Below are 24,147 nucleotides of genomic sequence, written 5' to 3' on the forward strand. Positions count from 1 at the left end.
TCATGTACACTTTACTTACAGCAAGGAGCATAGCTTGGCAGACACATTTAATGTTATTTTCCCTGAAACACAAACACTGTTTCTTAAATGTGACTAAGGGCCAAATATTGTATTCATCTCCATATGGCTATGAAATAAAAGCCAGCGGGTCCTATACGCAAACAGAAAATATGCAGTGTTTTTTACATTCATGGAAAATCCAGCACTCTATTAGTTTACCCTGTTTTAAAAAGCAATTCCAGGCAGTCATGTAAATCCTACTATCCATTTAGATCCACACTATTGTTCACATAGCAATATTATAATAGTTAAAGAGGACCTGTAAGCTCTCCTGACATGTCTGGCTTAGTACATATCTGTATTCCCTCTAAGGGCACGTTCACACGTGGCGGACTGTCTGCACTGGAAATCCGCAGCAGACAGTCCGTCCATTGGTTTCCACACCTTTTTAGTTGTCTTCGTGCAGACGTTGCGGACAACCATAGGCTGAGGTGCGGAATTTGGTGTCCGCAGCATACACTGTGTACTTGTGGCGGAATTTCTTTATTGACTTCAATGGAGTTGCAAAATTACGCAATGAAATCCGCAGATGTTATGTGTGCTGCGTTGCGGATTTCTTTCACGAACAGGATATTTCATCATTCTGGCTTGACTTATGTGTTTTGAGGTCTATAGCCAGACTGAGATGGAATGTTTTAAAAGAGAGCAGGCTGTACTCTTCACCTGAATCCGCAACGACTAATCCGCAGCAATTTACTGCACATTTTAGGCAAAGGAATCTGCAACGCAGATTATGTGCGGCATTAATGTGGACAGTGTCTGCAGAAATACGCCACGTGTGACCATGCCTAAAAATCAGAATTCTGGAGCATCTTTTCTTAGAACTCTGCGTGTTACCGTTCCTCTGTTAGTCCTCCTGGAAATGCAGGAATGGAGGAATAACAAAGGAGTGGTACAAGTATTTACTAAAACAGACATGTCAGGAGAGCTAACAGGTCCTCTTTCGTGTATCTGTAATAAATATATTCTTTTAAACTGGCCAGGCAACAGATGAATGGGCTTCAGAAATGACAACTATTTTTCTGTATGAGCAATATGCTAAGAACAGTAGTCACTTCCCTTCCCTCCCCCCACTGTTATTGGCAGAATATGCAACATGCGTAGCTCAGGAGGGGGAGACAGAGAGAGGGGAAAAGTGTTATTATGGTACAAAAATAAATGTGAAATCAGTTTTATATAATGTGACTGACAATTACATAATTAAAGATATTTTGTATATCATATCTTTTTTTTTTGCATGTTTTTATCATTGCTTAAAAAAGGATCTACCACATCTCCTGATAGATCATAAATGTCTATACTTGTATTTCCACCAAAAAATAAAAATTTGAGATCATATTTTATAACTCTGTATTGTGTCGTTCCTCTGTTGTTCCTCCCATAAATTCTGTATAGCTGTAAATGTATGAATAACTGGCTGTTACCATTACCAAGGGGTATGGCCCTACATACTCTAACACTGTCAGCACTGATTGGACAGTGGCAAAGTGTGCATGGACAAATACAATTGACAGGGGGCATGGTAACGCCCGATTGTCAATTCACACATTTCCAGGGGAATCAAAGGCAGACATAAACAGAGGACCCCATGCAAGAACAGTATGAGGGCCCCTAACTCTCAAATAGCTCAGAACAGAAAACCCAACCCTTAATTTTCAATGTAAATCCACCAGTAATTGTGGGCTATGAATCTCTATGAGTCCCTTACCGGCGATCAAAAAGACAATAGGAAGCTGATTTTAAGGAGACAGTGGGCTCCCTTACATACTGCGCCCCAGTGCAACGGCACAGGTTGCACATATGGTATGTTCACTGAGAAGTATCCAGTCTTATGTTTTCATGTTTATCATCACGAAAATAAAAGTTATTCAACTTTCTAATTTATTTTATACTTTACTGTATAACACCACCATACAGTGACTTAATAATACCTCCATATAGTAATTGTATACTTCTACCATACTGTTGCAAAACACTATAGTTCTTTGCTTTCCTCATCATCTCCATTCTGCCTAGACCCCCATGACGACTTGTTCTGGCCTACGCCTGGCTACTGCAGAGTTTTCCACACAGACATCTTTAGCTCTATGTTTTTCCAGCACATCATAGTCAATATCACATTGTGGATTTTGCTGCGGATTGTGCTGCGGTTTTAACACGTATTTCTCCCAATGTATTGAAGGGTTGAAATCTGAGGGGAAGATCCGCTGCATTTCCGCAATATAATGAGCATGCTGAATGATCGATTTTCCATGTGAAATTTTTCTGTTACATGTAAATGGGCTTTTGAAAACCCTATTCACATATATTGTTATGTATAATGTACTGTATGTGCTGCGAATTTGTAGTGTTTAATCTATACCACAAATCTGCCGCAAATCTGCAGCAAATCTACCGTGTCTGAATACAATCCTGAGCAATGCTGGACCATTTATCACTTTCAGGGGAAATAATTAAACAGCGCTAGTCTCTATAGCAGGGAGGGTGAGGTGTCCCTTCCTGAAACCTCGTGGGCAGTGCGGCTTACTGTGTGTAGTAGTGCAGGGCGGGCTGTGCCCTGATTAGTGAAGCAGCAGACAGAAACCCCTGCGGACTGCCGCTCCACTAATTAGCACTCAGACTGCACCCATTGCTAGTCTCTCTACTGCTGTGCGACCCATCGTCACCGACCCCAACCCCCACTAGTTCCAAAGATGCTAGATATACTAGTAAGTCCGGAAGGGGGTTGTTAAAAAAAAAAACTGGAAAAATATTTTTCTACTTTTAGCTAGAGCCACCCCCTGCAAGGCGCCGCCCTAGGCACTGGACCTAGTGGTGAATACGGTCCTGATGTTATGGTTGAACTGCGTAAATATAATATATGTCAATGTGTTCTGTCCCCTAACAACCGTATTTCCTTCTCTATAAGTAATGTCCTTCAGCTTCAGACATATCATATTTTTTTTGGTAAAACCCAAGGTTGTCTCACATTGCCAACTATCTTGTCAAAAACTAATTAAATCTGACCACTGAACATGATAGACTATGTTCAGTACTGGACCTTTCCTTTCTTGTCTTCTAGGAATGTATCATGGGAAATCATGTTCAATGCCTGCCAAAAAAAACAACAACAACAACATAAAGCAACAGTAACACCAAAATGCAAATGAACATACATGATACACTCAACGTTACATCGTAGAACATACATGATACACTCAACGTACGCCTCAACATTACATCGTGGAACATACATGATACACTCAACGTACGCCTCAATATTACATCGTGGAATATACATGATACACTCAACGTTACATCGTAGAACATACATGATACACTCAACGTACGCCTCAACATTACATCGTGGAATATACATGATACACTCAACGTTACATCGTAGAACATACATGATACACTCAACGTACGCCTCAACATTACATCGTGGAACATACATGATACACTCAACGTACGCCTCAATATTACATCGTGGAACATACATGATACACTCAACGTACGCCTCAACATTACATCGTGGAATATACATGATACACTCGTATGCCTCAACATTACATCGTGGAACATAAATCCCCTATTAATAACATTTTCATCAACTATTGAAACCAAGTAAAATGATAGCAGAACATTTTCCCCTAAAAAAAAAATCCTAACATGCAAAATGTCTGTGGTGTCTTTTGGCTGGGGTTTATACGTCTGGTTTAGAGGTTGCCCTGAAGGAATACGCTTGTTTTAAATAAACTCACAAAGCCTTGAAATAAAACAAGATGTCTTAAAATTGCAGCGATTCATTTTCAAACTTCAAAGTGCTATTAATGCAAGGCTTGGCTAAGATTTCCTGCTCAAGCAGTTCCCCCGGAGCCATGATTTAAGAATACGCCTTGTTTTAAAGCTGGCATTTACTGCAGCTGCAGAACGGGAGTTTTTCTTTTTTCTGTTTTTTTATTTTTTATTTCTTTTTTTATCCCCCCGAGTGCTGGAACGTTATCCAACAATTAAACTGCATCCCGCAAACAATTGAACATCTGTTTGGAGACAGGCTGCTGTGACATCTTCCCACTAGGTCTAACCCTTTCTGCACTAGAGTCTGTATTCTTTAAGCCGGTTTCTTGGCCAGCATTCCCCTTTATTGTTATCACAATTTCACCTGGGGAAACAGTACTTCACGAGCTGTCAGCACTCTTGGTTTAAAGTTGTACATAACTAAAGAAATGAAGGGTTGTGCCATTGGCAGATGTCCCATGTACACAGCAAAGGATACAGGCTGTATAATAATATACCCTATCTATATTTAAACGCTCATAAACAAAAGCATGGAAGTATCCATGGAAAAAATGTTGAGAAAAAATAAAAAAAGGGGTCACTTCATGGATCAATAGTAAAGTCATTTAAAATAATATATCAGGGAATTGTATAAATAGCTGTTCCCTGACATAAAGGGATTGTACAGAATTTAAAAAAAAACATAGCTGCTTTCTTCAAAAACAGCGCCACACCTGTCTACAGGTTGTGTGTGGTATTACAGCTCAGCTCCATTCACTTCAATGGAGTGGAGCTGCAATACCAGACATAACCCAAAGGACAGGTGTGGTGCTGTTTCTGGAAGAAGGCAGCCATGTTTTTCTAATCTTGTACAACCCCTTTAATGTTTTTTTTCTGGAAATAGTACTTTTTTTTTATTGCATATATAAAAGAACTGCTTTTTGGAAATTATATTACTTACCGAAGAATAGACATCAAATATGATCTGTTGGGCTCTACTGAATGAGGTTAATATGTATTGTCAAGTGTTGTGTTGTCCTAGGTGCCAAAACGCCCAGAGGATCATCCAATGACTATTAAATGGCTATTAAACAGTGGACACTACGGAGCAGGTTAATTAATTTTTGACCGTTTTTTACACTTTCTGCACCACTTTTTCGGACATGTCTAAATGTGTAGAAAAAAGTGGGCAGGGGTTCATAGTAGCTTCAAGTGTAAATCATTTCTCAAATGTCCAACTTGGCATTTTTTTTAGCCAATGGCAGATTCCCCTGTTGATAAATCTGGCACAAGCTGCACTGGTGGAGAGACTGGCACACAATTTATATAGAGCACCAACATTAATAAATAACCCTCTATGTCTACTCACCATTGAACATGATGTCACCTAGGATGACACATTACTGAAGAACATAAAGTTAACAATTCAGTTCAGAGATGACCGGATCAGGATCCTTCCCCCTGGTTCTGCGGACCGGCTGGCAATTTAACAACTGGTTCGGTAGAACTGGAGTAATCTGGCCGGTTCCCACCCCTGGCCGCGGTTTTCCAGAACAGAGATGTTAATTAAAGAGGCTCTGTCACCAGATTAAAAATGCCCTATCTCCTACATCATTTTATCGGCGCTGGAATGTAGTTAACAGCAGTGTTTTTTATTTTGAGAAACGATCTTTTTTCAGCAAGTTATGACCTTTATTACATTTATGCAAATTAGTTTCTTAATGCCCAAGTGGGCGTTTTTTAACTTTTAACCAAGTGGGCATATTACAAAGAAGTGTATGATGCTGACCAATCAGCATCATACACTTCTCTCCATTTCACTGACTAGCGTGATCTCGTGTGACGTCACTTCCGCCCACAGGTCCGTCGTCTCTAGGGAGTTCTATATGCTTACCTGCACTGTGTGATGCTGCCTCCTCCGCTGCTGCTGCAGATCCAACGACTAACTTCTCATACGCCTGGAGACAATCTATGTTCAGTCTTCAGACACAGGGATGAAGGACCTGTGGGCGGAAGAAACGTCATAGCGTGGTCTTGCGAGATCACGTTGTTCAGTGAAACAAGCTTCGGTGTAATGGAGAGAAGTGTATGATGCTGATTTGTCAGCGTCATACACTTCTTTGTAATACGCCCACTTGGTTAAAAGTTAAAAAACGCCCGCTTGGGCATTAAGAAACTAATTTGCATAAATGTAATAAAGGTCATAACTTGCTGAAAAAAAGATTGTTTCTCAAAATGAAAAACACTGCTGTTAACTACATTCCAGCGCCGATGATGTAGGAGATAGGGCATTTTGTAATCTGGTGACAGAGCCTCTTTAAGTATATATATAAAACTTGCATTAAGTAGCTAATTTGTACATGCAATGGCAAAATGTATGCAGCTGTGATGAGAGGGCCTATAATAAAAAGGGCCCAGCTAGGCCTAAACATCTCCTATTAGCTGTGTGAGCCTATGAGGAGCTTTCGTGTGCCATGATCAGAGCAATGTTTGCCAACAAGTAAGGGTATGTGCACACACACTAATTACGTCCGTAATTGACGGACGTATTTCGGCCGCAAGTACCGGACCGAACACAGTGCAGGGAGCCGGGCTCCTAGCATCATACTTATGTACGATGCTAGGAGTCCCTACCTCGCTGCAGGACAACTGTCCCGTACTGAAAACATGATTACAGTACGGGACAGTTGTCCTGCAGCGAGGCAGGGATTCCTAGCATCGTACATAACTATGATGCTAGGAGCCCGGCTCCCTGCACTGTGTTCGGTCCGGTACTTGTGGCCGAAATACGTCCGTCAATTACGGACGTAATTAGTGTGTGTGCACATACCTTAAGGGTCATACAGTCTTCTCCTAAAAGGGACATGGTGAGGGTAAGGGGCAATAATGGCTGTGCTGTGATGCCATAAGCCAGCACAGATATAATGCACCATGTTGATTTTTGCTTCAGGGACCATTCTGCTCTATTTTTGCCACTGTATTAAATAGTCAAATTCAGGGCTGCAGAGAATTTCTAAATTCTGTGGATGCCATGCAGAACTGCGCCTGTGTCTGCTCATGGGTCTGCAGGACAATTGGGAAGTACAAGTCATGCTATTTTTGGAGCAAGGCCTCATGTGCATGACAATATTATGGATTTTTTTTGTCACGGATACATATTATACGGTGCCCATAGTTTGCTTGAATCTCAACGTATAGCATTGCAGACACAAAAATGTACAGTGAGGGCCCCTAGCAACCAATGGGCACTGTATTAGGGATCTGTGCCACACAAATCTATAATAAGGTTCCAAAAGGTCAATAGCAACTGCGGCATCTAAGCCATTAGAAAGAGGGGGCAGCCTCTGACAGCCCTTTGCTTTTCCCACGATACAATGGTGGGGTGCTGATGATTGTTATAGCAGCGTGGGTGCCTAACGAAGGCCCCCTAGGTCTGATATCTTTCTCCTCGTATTAGCCCTGCCAGAGGTAGGGCTTAATAGGAGCCAGTAAATATGACCATACACTGCAATACATTAGTATTGAGGTATTGTACCAGCGATCCAACGATCACTGGTTCAATTACCCTAGGGGGACTAATAAAAATTGTTAAAAATAGTTAAAGCCTTTAATAATTTTACATTTTTTGTACACTACTGGAAGTGCGAAAAAAAGAAGTAATGCAAAAGTTAAAAAGGAGACGCATAATTGGTATCACCGCATCTAGAAAAGTCAGAACTATTACAATATAACAATATTTAACCCGCAGGGTGAACAGCGTAAAGAAAAAAAAAAGAAAACACCAGAATCTCTATGTTTTGGTCACTTCAGCTCTAAAAAAAAATGTAATAAAAACCTTAAAGAGTCGTATGTAACAAATAATGATGCCAATTAAAACTACAGCCCCCACCGCAAATAATAAGCACTCACACCACTCAATCAATGGAAAAATAAAAAAAAGTTATTGCTTTCAAAATATGGCAAAACAAAACAAAAATTTTTTACAAGTAGTTTTTTTCCTTGTAAAAGAGGTAAAAGATAAAAATAAACCCTATATTAGCTTGGTATCGCCTTAATCGCATTGACGAGCAGTATAACGTTAAGTTGTTGTTTTTACCGCACCTGGAAAGCTGTAAAATCTAAACCCAAAAAACAATGGAGGGACTGCAGCTTTTTCCAATCCCTCCACACAAATAATGCTTGTTGTTTTCCGGTACATTATATTATAACGCCTATGATACCCAGGTGGTTCTTGGCCTTTGATTTATCCTTTACATATATTTTAGGTTTATATCCACAAGTCCACTGTGTCCATTATTTTTTGAATATCATTTTTTGATCATAAATGTAATTTTTGTTTCGTCAACCTGCCAATTGTACTTGCCATAGACACTGTTAACCGAAGCAGATTGATTTCTATTAACAAGGACAGATGCAAAATAATGTTTAATATCTCTTCCATTTCCTTGTCATTTGTGCCTAATGTCTTGAAATCATTCCCCAAAGGACTGTTCTGTTCTTTCATAATTTGCCTAAAAGCTTTCCTCCTTCGTTATCGTGGCATGCGTTACTTACAGCCATCTTCCCTCTAACCCAGCTCCTGCGAACAAGAATGAATCAGTAATTCCGTTATTCAGACGTCCCATTTCTGTGATTTTTAGCGCTTTATTTCCCTCTTACACTGTTGCTTTTTATATACCGTGAACTATAGCGAGTGAATCATGTGTTACTGTAGTGATATTTTCTAGCGATTGGACTTTTTGTTAGTGGTTTTCAAAGAATGTATCATAAAATATACTAATCTGTGACCATGTCGGTGACAAAGTCTGTAATAATGAATATATTGCAGTTCATACTACAAGCACCTTTCACTAATGCAATTTGAATAATGAATCATCCACTTTCACAGGTTATTCCACACATTCCAGGAAAATCCATTCTTAATCCAGGGCTGGTGTAGGAACAGACCTGCTCAGAGGTCTAACTTGAGGCTTCTGCTGTACAATATAAGACTGGGTTCACACGAGCATGTTCGGTCCGTAAAGGACGGAACGTATTTCGGCCGCAAGTCCCGGACCGAACACACTGCAGGGAGCCGGGCTCCTAGCATCATAGTTATGTACGACGCTAGGAGTCCCTGCCTCGCTGTGGGACAACTGTCCCGTACTGTAATCATGTTTTCAGTACGGGACAGTAGTTCCACGGAGAGGCAGTGACTCCTAGCGTCGTACGTAACTATGATGCTAGGAGCCCGGCTCCCTGCAGTGTGTTCGGTCCGGGACTTGCGGCCGAAATACGTTCCATCCTTTACGGACGTAACATGCTCGTGTGAACCCAGCCTAACAGCACATAATCTGATACAGGTTGTAGGTGATGATGTCATAGTCTATAGGATCTATACACGCTAAATGTGCATATAGTAAGACAGGCTTGCCTATCATTGTGCAAGTACCATAATGGGGGAGATTTATCAATATCGTCATAAGATACACCATTTTTTGAGATGTTGAAAATGACACAAATTGCACCGAATTTATCAAAATGGCGCACGCAGAATGATAAATTTGGCACAACTCGATAGACCGCTTCCTCTTTCTTATGGCTGGCGTTCCATAAAGTAATATTTTGTGCTAAAAAAAGAAAGAAGCTGTTAATACATGGCGCATTTTACGCGCCAGTTTTTCTAAACACTTTTTAAAACTGTTGAGTAAGATGCAAATAATGTTTAAAACACATAATAAATGGCACATGGCATGTACTCCACTTTTTTGTATAGTTTCCACCAAAATTCTGGTACATTAGTAGATTTATCAATGTATTTACCCCAGTTTTTAATATTCATGAAACCCTTGTGCCATACATGTGTCATGGAATGTGGCGGAGCTTCATAGCTGGTTTACTTAAGATTTCCAACACTTTTTCAATTGTTGGAAAATAATGCCAGGTCTGACCCGGCGTTGTTTTACCACTATGACAGATTCATCCATTTCATTCTGTTTAGTAAATCTCCCCCAATTGGAGAGATGTATTCATACCATTGAAGGATGCATGTATTTAGGAGTCAATGGAATTGGCACCATATTGGGCCTCATTTAATAAATCTGTTTAACAGAGGACCTGGCCTTGTTGTTCATAACAACCAATGACAGTGCAGCTTTCACTTTTTCAAAGCAGTTTTAGAAATGAAAGCTGGTAGTTGCTATGGGCAACTGGCCTTTTTGTTCCATAGCAACCAATAACAGTACAGCTTTCATTTCTTACACTGCTCTGAGAAAATTAAAGCTACACTGTAATTGGTTGCTATGGACAACAAGGTCAGTTTTACTCGTAGTTTTAATAAATGAGGCCCAATGTGTTGGAAAAAGTGTCATAGTGGCTTCATACATATAGCATTCAATTTATGATATTATGGCAGAAATCTGGAACTGTAGGGACCTCCAGACATAGGGGCTGGATAAAATTTTACCCTCTGAACCCCATTACTATGGAAGTGGACCTCCTGTCATATTCTGGGGGACCAGAAATACACATCTGGTACCTCTCTAGCTACTGTTCAACCACTACAAGTGTCACGCTAGTATTCTTGTTTACATACACTTTTCTATATAGGCAAGAAATATACACACACCTACATAAATCTAATTTTAACTGTTTCAGACACTTTATTATATGCTCAACAAGGAGTCGTGGTTTAGCAGAAAGCATGTGGTTTAAAATGCAACACGTGCACTAAAAATGCGCAAAAAACTGACAAACTAAGCCAACTAGTAGGAAATATAATGAAGAGAAAAGCGTCTAGCTAGATGTGCCAAATTTAACATGAAGTATGTACCGCTTTGATCAATTGGGTGCATTTACTAAATGCTTTGTCTATGTTTACATTGTTTTAAAGGGACACTGCGGTCGAAACTAAACTTTCCCATGTGTACCATTATGGTATTCCATGTGTCAAGCTCTAACCTGTTATTTATCTCTATATATCAGACTGGGCCGGTTGCTTAGCAGCAGTGTGGATCAGGCTCGGTGACTACTTTCTCTACTTGAGTCTATGGAGATTTATGTTTCACCCATCACAGACTTCAGCAGTTCCTGTACACACTAGTATTATACAGGGGGGGGACAGAAACTTCTATCATCAGCCACCACTAATACTTACACCGGTTCCTGTCACACAGGTATTATGTAGAAGAATATAGCGCAGCCTCCCTGTCTGTATACTTATGGTTTCTCAGCTTTTTTGGGAGAATATAGAGAGAATGATAATCCCAGTGTCTCCCAGCATGCAGAAATGGTATGGTCTTTAGCTGGTCATGTGATGCTGTGCTGAAGCATCATGGGATGATAGCAAAGCAGAGAGGAAGAGAAAGCTGGGGAAATCTAAGAATCAAGATGGAGGCTTTTTTAAAGCACAAATAAGGCAGCGGTTCAAAAAGTAAGTACAGTATACATAAAAGAAGTGTAGAGTGTGGTATACAGTCAGGTGGGGGGTGCAGACATGGAAAGTTGTATTTCCACTGGAGATCTTCTTTAAACTTAGACATTATTAGTAAATGTGCCCCATTGTCTCAGAATGTCCTAAGCCCAGTAGTCCCTGGCGTTTGCTTAGGTTTTTTGTGGAGCCAATGTTAGCTCTGTTTGAAGGGATATATTTTTTTTTTTCCTCTCTGCACTTTCTTCTACTTCTGGTTTTATAAAATTTCACATTATATTGCATCTACGGAATTATCTGCATATGTTACATGCAGGTTTTAATGTGGATTTGCTCCAGGTTTTGGCCTTTGCATTGCAAAGGTTGAAATCTGCGGTGTAAATCTGCTGCTTCTCCGCAACACAATAAGCATGCTACAGAATGTAAATTCCACTCCACAAGCTATTTCCTGCACAGAACTTTTTTTGCAACATCTGCACTAACTAAAAGAAAAAAAATAATAAATAAATAAAAAATAAAAAAAGTAAAAAAATATATATATATCAGTGGAATTCAAGTCCACGGCGGATATCCGCAACCACTTCACAACGTCTGAACATGCCCTAAAATGCAGGATTAAGGCCAAAAAACTGCATCAAAAATTGCATCAAAATGGTGTGTGGGATCCTGACCTAAAGGAATTGCACTGTTGGGAAATGATAGCTTAGTATAACTTTATATTCCTTATGTATTTATAACAGACGTGATTTAGCATTGGGGTCAAGATTCATACTGCAGGTTAAAAAATGAGTACAACTATTCCAGAAATAATACAACCCCCAATTTCTACACATTAATTCTAAAGAAACATACAATCCATGCGGTGCCAGCGACACTTTTTTATGTTGCAATACAAAATTGATATGATCTTATGCTTATTATCACATCAGAGACGACCTCATTAGGGTTTAATAGATGTTTCACGTAAAACTGCACTTTACTACACAGTATTGACATGTATAAGTACTGTATGCCTTAATTACTAGTCATTATTTGCACTATAGCATTTCAGTGTGACACATTATTATGTTATTTTTAAACTTTTATTTTAGTGCAGGAATTACTTTTCTGAAAGGGGTGGCGTTAGAAAAATCTTGTAATTGTGAAATTTGTCTCAAAGTAAAATTCCATATTTGTTGGACATCAAATATTATATTTTATATTATTATTATTATAAAAAAAAAAAAAAACAGTAGTTAATTAAAGGGTTTGTACAAGCTTAGAATCAATAACCGCGCCACCCTTGTCCGTGACCTGTGTCTGGTATTGCAGCTCAGCTCCATTCAAGTAAATTTAGCTGAGCAGCAGTCCCAAACACAGCCTACATACAAGAGTGGCACTGTTTCTAGAAGAGATCTAGATGAGAAACCTTGACGCGGGGTGCAAGCTTGCGTATTTTGGCCAAAATATCAACTAATACTTCACGTTTATCATAGCTATTTTTGAAGGCTGCAGCCTGTCCTTGTGAAGTTGGAGGAGAATAGGGTGTCAGTGTGGTACACTTAAGCAGCCAGCCTGATCTAATAGTATGGGCATAACTAATAGAATGTAATCCAACACTGTGCACTACACGTAACCATACGACTGGCACACCTAGGCCGGGTTTACAAGTAGCGTAAAACTTGCAGATTTTCTGCAACGGATTTCATTGCGGAAAATACGCAGCATGATACAGTAGCAGCAGAGTGGATGAGATTTGAACAAATCTCATCCACACGCTGCATAAAAGATAAGCGGAAAAATTGCTCAGAAATTGACCTGCGGTGCGTTTTGAAAAAAATCTGCAGCATGTCAATTGTATTTGCGTAATCGCTGCTTTTGTGTTGCCGGTTTTCCCCATTGAATTCAATGAGAAGGTAAAACCCACAACAAATAGAAGATTTTGCATGCGGAATCATATTCTTACCCAGTGCTTCTTCATCCAGGCCGGCCTCCTGGGATGACGTTTCATCCCATTTGGCCGCTGCAGCCTGTGATTGGCTGCAGCAATCACACGGGATAAAACGTCATCCCAGGAGGCTGGTCTGTAGGACGTCAGAGGGTAAATATGTGCGGTTTTTTTTTCTCTTCTGTTTTCTACAGCGGACATTCAGGCTGAAAAACTGCACCACAATTTGGTGCGGTTTTTAAACCGGAATTCCCTGTGGCCGTCAGGGCGGACAAGCTGACTACCTTTACGCAGCGCATTTGCCCTGTGTGAACATTCCCTTATAGAAGCCTTATCTGTGTGCAATGATAATACTACACAGCCACCCCCCTCATGAATAGTAGGTGTGAGAGTGGCTGTTCATCACTATTTTGCACCTGAGCAATCTCCCTCTATGTAGCATTATGGCTTGTCTGCATCCTGCTGGGAAGTGGTGTTTGTACCTGCCCTTGTATCAGTAAGTATGACCTATTTCAGGAAAAATTGTACCAGAAAAAAATAATGTCATAATCAGTTACACATATATCATACTCAACCCTGCTCAACATATAACAGACATAACTACTTAATTTGCATTAGATGGTATAGATTAGTACAAAATTAAAATGTTTGCAGAATTTGATGCTAATAAGGTAAAACCAGAACAGATGTCATAGAATAGTAGAGTACATGTTGACTATGTATAGCCTTTTTGCATTATTTTTATCTATATTTCTTGATGGGGCTTCCTGCCTTCCTTCCGGCTTTAATTAAGTCAGTTATTAATGCCCTATGCCTGTGTCTTTGTCTCATTACCTATGTAATCCTTCCGATGTCCATGTGATCGAGATATAGGCATAATGTTGTATGTTCATATTTGTTATGCATGGCACAAATGTCTCGGCAAACCTGTCTTTGAATAGCATATCGCTGTGAAATCCAGAAAACTCCTTTTAAGCCTCTGTTCAGACTTTGTCAGGTTTCTGTTTCTGAAAACCGGAATAGTGTAGCATGCTGCGCTGCTCTATCCAGGACAAAAAAAAATAAAAATCTTACGGATCCATTATAAGTCAATGGGGGTATAAAAAAAACCCACTGATCCTGTCGGATCATAGTATGTCCCTGGTGTGCAGTGGCATCTTTTACTGCAGTTCCCGACACAGCGACGTCCATGCGAGCGTGGCTGTGCCTGATACTGCAGCTCAACCCCTCTCAGCCTATTCACTTCAATGGGCTAAGATGCAAATCCAGGCGCAGACAAACTCATATGGGGGTCACTGTGCTGGATACTGAATTAAAAGCAAAAGGCACGGCGCCACATGGTGCAGGTCAATGCGATAACGGGAGAGCTATAATCCTGATCAGTTATGCTCACCTGGTAAGTAGGTAATACAAGCAGAAAATAATAAAACCACTTCGTGCTGCTGCCAGGATCCAAAGCCGGAAAACCAAACAGGTTACCGCTAGTAATACATAGGGTAAGGGAAGACAAAATGGAGGATCCTATAGGGCGCTGCTGCGTGGTTGTTTGAAAGGTAATCACGGATAATGGAAGCGAAGGTGTACAAATAAATTTATTAAGTCATGCAGGCTACGCGTTTCGACACTGTACCAGTGTCTTCCTCAGGCCATAAAATATATGCATACACGGGGGTTTATTTATATGCTGAGAGGGGTCGGACAAACAGGAAGGGAATAAAAGTCATGCAGGTGAAAGGTCAAAGGTGAAAATGACGTCATCGGTAGTACAGGTATCGGGGGATTAAAACAAAGTTATTTAACAAAAAATAATAATAGTAATAATGGCTAACTTGACCAAAGTGAGATACAATTGAAACGGTATAAATATTGGTACCCTGAATAATTTCAGAAAAGAATGACATTCATAATTTTTGGCATACATGTAACTACGATTCTAATTAGTTACAGTCCGTATAGAGCATCTTAAAACAACATTTTAAAAGAGATATTTTTAAAACAAATTCATTCATAAGTACATTTAGAGATATATAACTCATGAGAATAAAAAATGATCGTGATCACTAAAAACTATATAGTTGAACGCATAAAATGAATATATAACGAGATTTGTCAAATATTTGACGAATGGTTAATAAATAGAAAAATAAATGAATTGTCGGGCATAGATTTACTTAATTAATGTATTGGTAGGAATAATAAGAAAGTCCTTTTCAGTATGTATATATATATGAAAAGTGAAATTGTTCAGACACAAAGAACAGGGGAACGTGCACGCAGCGTGTGATTAACAGTCAAAAGCCCCCAGTGTGCGTTTTCATAACTGATACAGCAATACGGGGTGAATGTGCAGGCATTCACCAATACTCGAAAAGACGGGTTATCCCACAAAAATATATAAATATAAGAATTAAAAGTATTAAAACGCGGTATGAAGGAAATTTCCCAGTTTCTATAGAAAATACCTATGTTAACAGGGTCGGAAAACAACGCTATTAGTTAGGTTCACATTTCTACTATTAGAGGTAATATTGACAGTGATACTTGGCTGTCATAAAGGACAGACGAATGGAAATATTTAATATTAAAAAATGGAGTTAGAATAATTGTAACTCCGGCCGTCCTGTATTTATACAGTGCTTTTGGGCGTCTCTGTTAACCAGAAAGCCACCAGTGAGATGGGATCCCGGTGGTATGTTAAAATTAATATTATTATTCTCCGATGTATAAACTATTTAGGTAAATAGTGTCCTGGGAAAATTAAAAGGACCTATGGACGAAACTAATAAAATACATACATGTATACATCCACATATGTCTATACATAAACACGAGATCAAACAAAATTGAATGACGGCCCTATATATATTTATTTTGGTATGAAATGCTGATAGTAATTATCTGAAGAAAAAAATCTAAAAGTTGTTTATTGGCAAAAAAATTGTGTGATACATATAACAGCTCTAATTTTTAGAGCAAATTTCTGCGTGTTGGGGTATTAATCCAAGGAGGATTCCGAAATGTCATTTAGACCTCGAGGATTTAGTGTCTGTAATTTGAAGATCCAATAATTCTCTCTTTGTTTTAATCTATGGAACCTATTGGGAACATCAGTTGGAATATGCTCGATAGGAATAATATTTAGTTTTTCAAAGCGTCCATTATGAAAAGAAGTACAGTGTCGGGAAAGGCTATGTTTGAGAAAACCTGTGTTAATGTTAGACCTATGCTTATTTATTCTTGTACGTAAGCATTGGGTTGTTCTGCCTACATATTGTAAATGGCAAGGGCATTCTATTAAGTATACCACATACGAACTACCGCAGTTGAGAAACGATTTAATTTTAAAAATTTCTTTTGTGACTGTAGAGATGTAAGTATTTTGTCTGTGGGAAATGGTATTACAACACAGACATCGCGGATGGCCACATTTAAAGGAACCAAAAAGAGTAGGGAGCATTCTGGGGATTAATGATTTGGATCTTCGCACTCTACTCGGCGCAAGGAGGTTTTTCAATGTTTGTGCACGTCTGAATGTAATCCTTGGTATATCCGATAGGTCATTAACTAGATGAGGGTCATTTTTTAAAATATTCCAGTGTTTTAATAAAATCGTTCTGATAACTCTATTTTCTTTATTAAAAGTCGTAATAAAATTAGTATTTTTATAAGGCAACTCCGTTTTCTTGTAGGTGTGATTAATGCATAGTTCTTGCGACATTTTAGCGGCTTTAGACCGGGCTCCTTTGATCAAATTAATCGGAAAGTTTTTTTCTCTGAATCGTTTTTCTAGGATATTACATTCTTTGTTAAAATCAATATCATTTGTACAATTTTTCCTTACCCTTCGTAATTGTCCGAAGGGTACATTCTTAATCCAAGGGGGATAATGTGCGCTTCTAAAATCTAAATAGCTATTAACATCAACTGACTTAAAATGTGTTTTAGTATTAAAAAAGTTATTGGTTGAATCATAATTAATGGTCAAATCTAAAAAGTCAATTGATGTTGTGGAAAAGGTGTACGTAAAAGATAATCCAAAGTTATTATTGTTTAAAATTTCCATGAATTGAAGAGCCTCTCTTTCTTCTCCTTTCCAAATAAAAATGAGATCATCGATATAGCGTTTATACAATAAAATGTTTTCTTTAAAAGGATGATCACCATATATGTACGATTTTTCAAAAGCTCCCATGTACAAGTTCGCATAAGATGGAGCAAAACGAGTGCCCATGGCACAACCCTTTATTTGGTTGTAAAAACTGTTCCCAAAGGTAAAAAGATTATGTGTCAAAATAAAATGGATACAGTTGCTTAAAAAAGTGGCTTGTGCTGCCGGGATCAAAGTACTAGTAGATAAAACAGAATTAATTACTTCTAAGCCTTTTTCGTGAGGAATGTTACTATACAAGGCATTTACGTCAGCTGACAGAAAATGTATAGGAGATGTACAATGGTCAAATTTCAAATTAAATAATTCTCTTATCAGCTGATCCGAGTCTTTCAAATACGAAGGTAAATTGAGTACATAGGGTTGTAAATGCAAATCTACAAAGTGGGAGAGATTGCTCGTTAGTGACCCGATTCCGGAAATAATAGGACGTCCAGGGGGATTAATAGGAGATTTATGTATTTTCGGAAGATGGTATATAAACGGCATGTTTGGGAAGGGAACGTGTAAAAATCGTTTCTCTCTCTTTGTAAGTAGCCCATCTCTATCAGCTGTATCTATTAAACTTTTATATTCTTCTATATACAATGGTAGTGGGTTAGTAGAAATTTTGTGATAAAAGGAATTATCGGTAAGAATACGTGAAGTTTCACTTAAATATTTATTCTTGTCCTGAATCACAATCCCGCCCCCTTTGTCGGCGGGGCGGATTACGATTTCTCCATTGTTGGTTAATGATTTTATAGCCCTTCTCTCATAACGTGTGAGATTATCTGAGGGAATATGTGGGTTATCAAGTGTTCTAAAATCGTTGCCTACCAGAGTAGAAAAAGTCTCTATAAAAGAGCCTTGATGATGTAGCGGGTAAAATTCCGATTTAGGACGGACATCTACTGGGACAGCAGCAAGAGTGTTATCAATCGTAATAGAATCAATAGTAGGGGTTGGTACTGGATGGGACTTTAGAATTGAAAAGTGTCTCATTAGTGTTAGTTTTCTAATGAATCTATTCAAATCCATGAATAATTCGAAAGGGTCTGCTGATGCTGTGGGACAGAATGAGAGGCCTTTATTCAAAAGACTTTCCTCATGTGTATTCAAAGTGTATGACGATAAATTAAATATTTTTATGGTTTGGTGCAGTTTCTCTTGATGTTGAGTGATACAGATACGTTTGTGTCGTTTCTTTCCCCCTCTTCGTCCTCTGTATCTGTATCGAGTTTTCTTTTGGTTGAAATTCGTTGTATTTTTGGAAAAAAGTGAGTGATGGGTTGTGCTTTGGGGCTCATAAGGTAAGGAATTAGAAGATCCTGGCTGGTCACTACAGGAGTGAGGGGTGACATGTTTAACTGGGAGGGAAGCCCTAAAAAAGAAACCGTAGAATGAGTGATATCCGAAGAGGAGGTCGGATAGTCTGATTTGGGGTATATGGTCGTACAACTTTGTTCTTCATAATGAGAGAAGATATGACTGTTGAAGGAATTATGAAACAATGGATCTTTCATTGGTAAAGAATTGGACAGAGGTGTAGCCGATAGAGAAGAGGTGTCATGCGTGGACAACTGTAATAAAGACATTGAATTTTCTTCAATAGAGTTACTAAATGGTGAAGTAAGTCGATCTATTGTAGGAGTCACTTCCATTGCATCTAACGGTAAATGTAAACGAAGGAGATGGTTTTCTAACTCAGACGATTTGAAGGCATTCATTGGTATAATGCAATTCGAATGGGGTTTAGGCGGTACAACTATTGCTTTAGTAGTGAGACCTGAAGGAGGATTGAAACTTCTATGATCGGAAATGGGTTTGATAGGCAATGTAGTGGTTGAAACCTTTTCTATGGTAACGTCATGACAAGTATTAATTGTTATTTCTCTATTGGTCATAGTAGGAGCGAGTCTGTGTTTAGAACTATTCCTAAATGATCTACTATAGGTGGTCGGTTTGTACGATTCAGAATTAAGTTGGTCTAATTTCTTAGGTATGAGAGAAGTGTTGGATTTGTACGGGGTATTACTACCTTTGCCCAAAACGGGGCGTGTCACTGACCTCCAATCTCCAAGGGGATTAAAAGTATAATCTGCTCGATCTCTTTTTAGCTTATTAGCCTTTTTCGTAATTAAATCTTTTTCATAACTGGTTAATCTGCTGCTAGTGGATAACTCCAGTTTGCTGAAATCTCTACATCCAGAGAACATGCGCAACTGCTCTCTGACTGCAGATATCTCCACAAGGAGTGAATCACTGAGAGAGGTTCTTTTGTTAAGTAATCTCTCTAGAAAACCCATATGACAGTTTTTGATATACGAGTTCCAATCTAAACTGAAGACTGCATCCATAGGGTAAGGATTATTGATTAACAATCTCAAACCCCTGGGTGCAATGTTCTCTTTAATATAAATTTCCAAAAAGCGGCAATCAATATTTTGTAATGCTTCTTTTTTAAGGGCATCTTCTAATGTTAGATAAAGATCAGTCATTTGTTTCAACAGTTCAGGTGCAGGGTCTATACTCACTGCTTCAGAAGTCCTTGGAGGAATATCTTTCCCAATCAATTGTGATATGAGAAGTTCTCGTAGGTTATCTCTCTCATCAATAAAGTCCAACATTGTGTCTGTTGAGAGTAGTTTGTGAGAAGAAAGGCTTGCACGATCCAAAAGTCCAGAAATTAAGGAATCTCAAGGAATCTCAATCTTGACACGTAGTCTCAATAGTGCAAGAGGGTATAGTGAACTAGCAAAGACCTGTTGGATAAGCGGCTGCCACTGCAAGGGAGGCTCCGTTGCCCAAGAATCACACTCCAGAAAGTGGGAAGGAAAGGCAGGTACTCCCAGTACGGAACGTGATCTCCAAGAGGAGAAGAGTGGATCCGACCTAAAAGTGAAAAGAAAAGCAAAAGGCACGGCGCCACATGGTGCAGGTCAATGCGATAACGGGAGAGCTATAATCCTGATCAGTTATGCTCACCTGGTAAGTAGGTAATACAAGCAGAAAATAATAAAACCACTTCGTGCTGCTGCCAGGATCCAAAGCCGGAAAACCAAACAGGTTACCGCTAGTAATACATAGGGTAAGGGAAGACAAAATGGAGGATCCTATAGGGCGCTGCTGCGTGGTTGTTTGAAAGGTAATCACGGATAATGGAAGCGAAGGTGTACAAATAAATTTATTAAGTCATGCAGGCTACGCGTTTCGACACTGTACCAGTGTCTTCCTCAGGCCATAAAATATATGCATACACGGGGGTTTATTTATATGCTGAGAGGGGTCGGACAAACAGGAAGGGAATAAAAGTCATGCAGGTGAAAGGTCAAAGGTGAAAATGACGTCATCGGTAGTACAGGTATCGGGGGATTAAAACAAAGTTATTTAACAAAAAATAATAATAGTAATAATGGCTAACTTGACCAAAGTGAGATACAATTGAAACGGTATAAATATTGGTACCCTGAATAATTTCAGAAAAGAATGACATTCATAATTTTTGGCATACATGTAACTACGATTCTAATTAGTTACAGTCCGTATAGAGCATCTTAAAACAACATTTTAAAAGAGATATTTTTAAAACAAATTCATTCATAAGTACATTTAGAGATATATAACTCATGAGAATAAAAAATGATCGTGATCACTAAAAACTATATAGTTGAACGCATAAAATGAATATATAACGAGATTTGTCAAATATTTGACGAATGGTTAATAAATAGAAAAATAAATGAATTGTCGGGCATAGATTTACTTAATTAATGTATTGGTAGGAATAATAAGAAAGTCCTTTTCAGTATGTATATATATATGAAAAGTGAAATTGTTCAGACACAAAGAACAGGGGAACGTGCACGCAGCGTGTGATTAACTTTCTTATTATTCCTACCAATACATTAATTAAGTAAATCTATGCCCGACAATTCATTTATTTTTCTATTTATTAACCATTCGTCAAATATTTGACAAATCTCGTTATATATTCATTTTATGCGTTCAACTATATAGTTTTTAGTGATCACGATCATTTTTTATTCTCATGAGTTATATATCTCTAAATGTACTTATGAATGAATTTGTTTTAAAAATATCTCTTTTAAAATGTTGTTTTAAGATGCTCTATACGGACTGTAACTAATTAGAATCGTAGTTACATGTATGCCAAAAATTATGAATGTCATTCTTTTCTGAAATTATTCAGGGTACCAATATTTATACCGTTTCAATTGTATCTCACTTTGGTCAAGTTAGCCATTATTACTATTATTATTTTTTGTTAAATAACTTTGTTTTAATCCCCCGATACCTGTACTACCGATGACGTCATTTTCACCTTTGACCTTTCACCTGCATGACTTTTATTCCCTTCCTGTTTGTCCGACCCCTCTCAGCATATAAATAAACCCCCGTGTATGCATATATTTTATGGCCTGAGGAAGACACTGGTACAGTGTCGAAACGCGTAGCCTGCATGACTTAATAAATTTATTTGTACACCTTCGCTTCCATTATCCGTGATTACCTTTCAAACAACCACGCAGCAGCGCCCTATAGGATCCTCCATTTTGTCTTCCCTTACCCTATGGATACTGAATTAGAGAGGCTGCACCACTGCCCCTTTATTCTGCTGATCAGTTGGTCACTGGCAGTTAGTACCCCACTGAGCATAAATTTAAGGCCTATCCCTTAGATAGGTCATCAATTAAAAATCACAGAAAACTTCACTCTTGGAAGCCGCATTGTCAGAATTATTTTGTATTTGCATTGGCGCATTCAGCAGTATGAGGGCTTGGTTTTGCGGGATGAGTTATATTTTTAATAGAACCATTTTTAGGTAAATATAAATTATTGATGAACTTTTATTATTTTTATTTAAGAGGGAAGGGGAAAAAAAACAATTTTGGCATTGTTTTTTGCTTTTTTAAAAATATATATATATATATATATATATATATATATATATATATATATATATATATATATATATATAGTTCACCGTGGGGTTTAAATAACGTGTTAACTTTATTACACGGGTGGTTACGATTGCGGAGATACCTTATATGTGTTTCTTTTTTTTAACCCCCTATGGATTTCACCCTATTTTGTCCCCACCAGCGGATTTCACATTGCGATTTACTAATCGCTTTCATAGTCCTTTATTATACTCAGTAAACCAAAGCATTATTGCCTGTCGGTGATAAACTGACAGGCAATCTATTAGTTCATGCGTCTGGCACGGTCTTATAGGCATATTGCTGTGGCAGATCTGGGGGCCTTTGCTTAGGTCCCCGGTTGCCTTTTTAACCAATAGGCACCCAGTGATTACATTGCGGGGTGCGGTGCCGATCGGGTGACAGAGGAAGCCCTCTCTCTGTCTAAGGGCAGATTCACACGAGCGTTGCGTTTTTGCGCGCGCAAACAACGCGGCGTTTTGCGCGTGCAAAAACCATTTGACAGCTGCGTGTGACATCCGTGTCTGATGCGCGGCTGCGTGATTTTCGCGCAGCCGCCATCATAGAGATGAGGCTAGTCGACGGCCGTCACTGTCCAAGGTGCTGAAAGAGCTAACTCTTTCAGCACCCTCGACAGTGAATGCCGAACACAATATCGCAAAACCTGTAGAAAAAAAGAAAAAGTTCGTACTTACCGAGAACTTCCCGGCCGTTGCCTTGGTGACGCGTCCTTGGTCACGCGTCCTTGGTCACGCGCCTCTCTTGACACCGGGCCCCACCTCCCTGGATGACGCGCCAATCCATGTGACCGCTGCAGCCTGTGCTTGGCCTGTGATTGGCTGGAGCTGTCACTTGGACTTAATTGTCATCCCGGGAGGTCAGACTGGAGGAAGAAGCCGGGAGTTAGCGGTAAGTCAGAACTTCGTTTTTTTTTCTACAGGTTCATGTATATTGGGATCGGAAGTCACGGTCCATGGTGCTGAAACAGTTTAACTCTTTCAGCACCATGGACAGTGACTATCTCCTGATGTCGCGTACCGATAATTTTTTTGCCGGGTTCGGCCAAAACGAGTTTGGCCGAACCCGGTGAAGTTCGGTACGCTTGTCCGGCTTCGCTCATCGCAAAGACACTCCGTTTGGATGTTCGGAAACAGAAAAGCACGTGGTGCTTTTCTGTTTTCATTCATCCTTTTCACTGCTGTTGCGCGAATCACGCTCGTCCCACGGAAGTGCTTCCGTGTTGTGCGCGTGATTTTCACGCACCCATTGACTTCAATGGGTGCGTGATGCGCAAAATACGCAGAGTTATTGAACCTGTCGCGCTTTTTGCGCAGCAAACGCTGAGCAAAAAGCACAGACTGTCTGTACTGCCCCATAGACTTGTATTGGTCCATGCGTGCCGCGTGAAAACCACGCGGCCCGCACGGACCGAATACACGCTCGTGTGAATCCCCCCTAACCCTCAAAATGCCCCACCCACTATTAACCGCGGCATCTGGAAGGTTAATGGAGTAGTAGTACAGCAGGCTTTTCCCTGGACACAGGGATCTGCAGCACCACTCTGCGCCGGCTGACAGTTAACACGGCCACCGTTTAAAAACGGTGGCTCACAGTTAACTGCCTACCGCTACAATGTATATAGTCACTCAGTGGTAGGCAAGGGGTTGAAAAAGACATGAAAATATGAATTATGAAATCCATTATTGCTGTGCCTCTGTGTATATATGAACATATAAAATTCTGTATATACAATACATAGATCTGATCCTCTAAGCAAACCCCCATCTTCAGCAGAATAATATTGCTTGTGGATAAAATAAACAGTAATATAAATGGAAATAAATTTATGTGAAGCAAAAACTAAAAGATCAATGTAGTAAAA

This window comes from Rhinoderma darwinii, chromosome 10, assembly GCF_050947455.1.
Source record: "Rhinoderma darwinii isolate aRhiDar2 chromosome 10, aRhiDar2.hap1, whole genome shotgun sequence".
Lineage (NCBI taxonomy): Eukaryota > Metazoa > Chordata > Amphibia > Anura > Rhinodermatidae > Rhinoderma > Rhinoderma darwinii.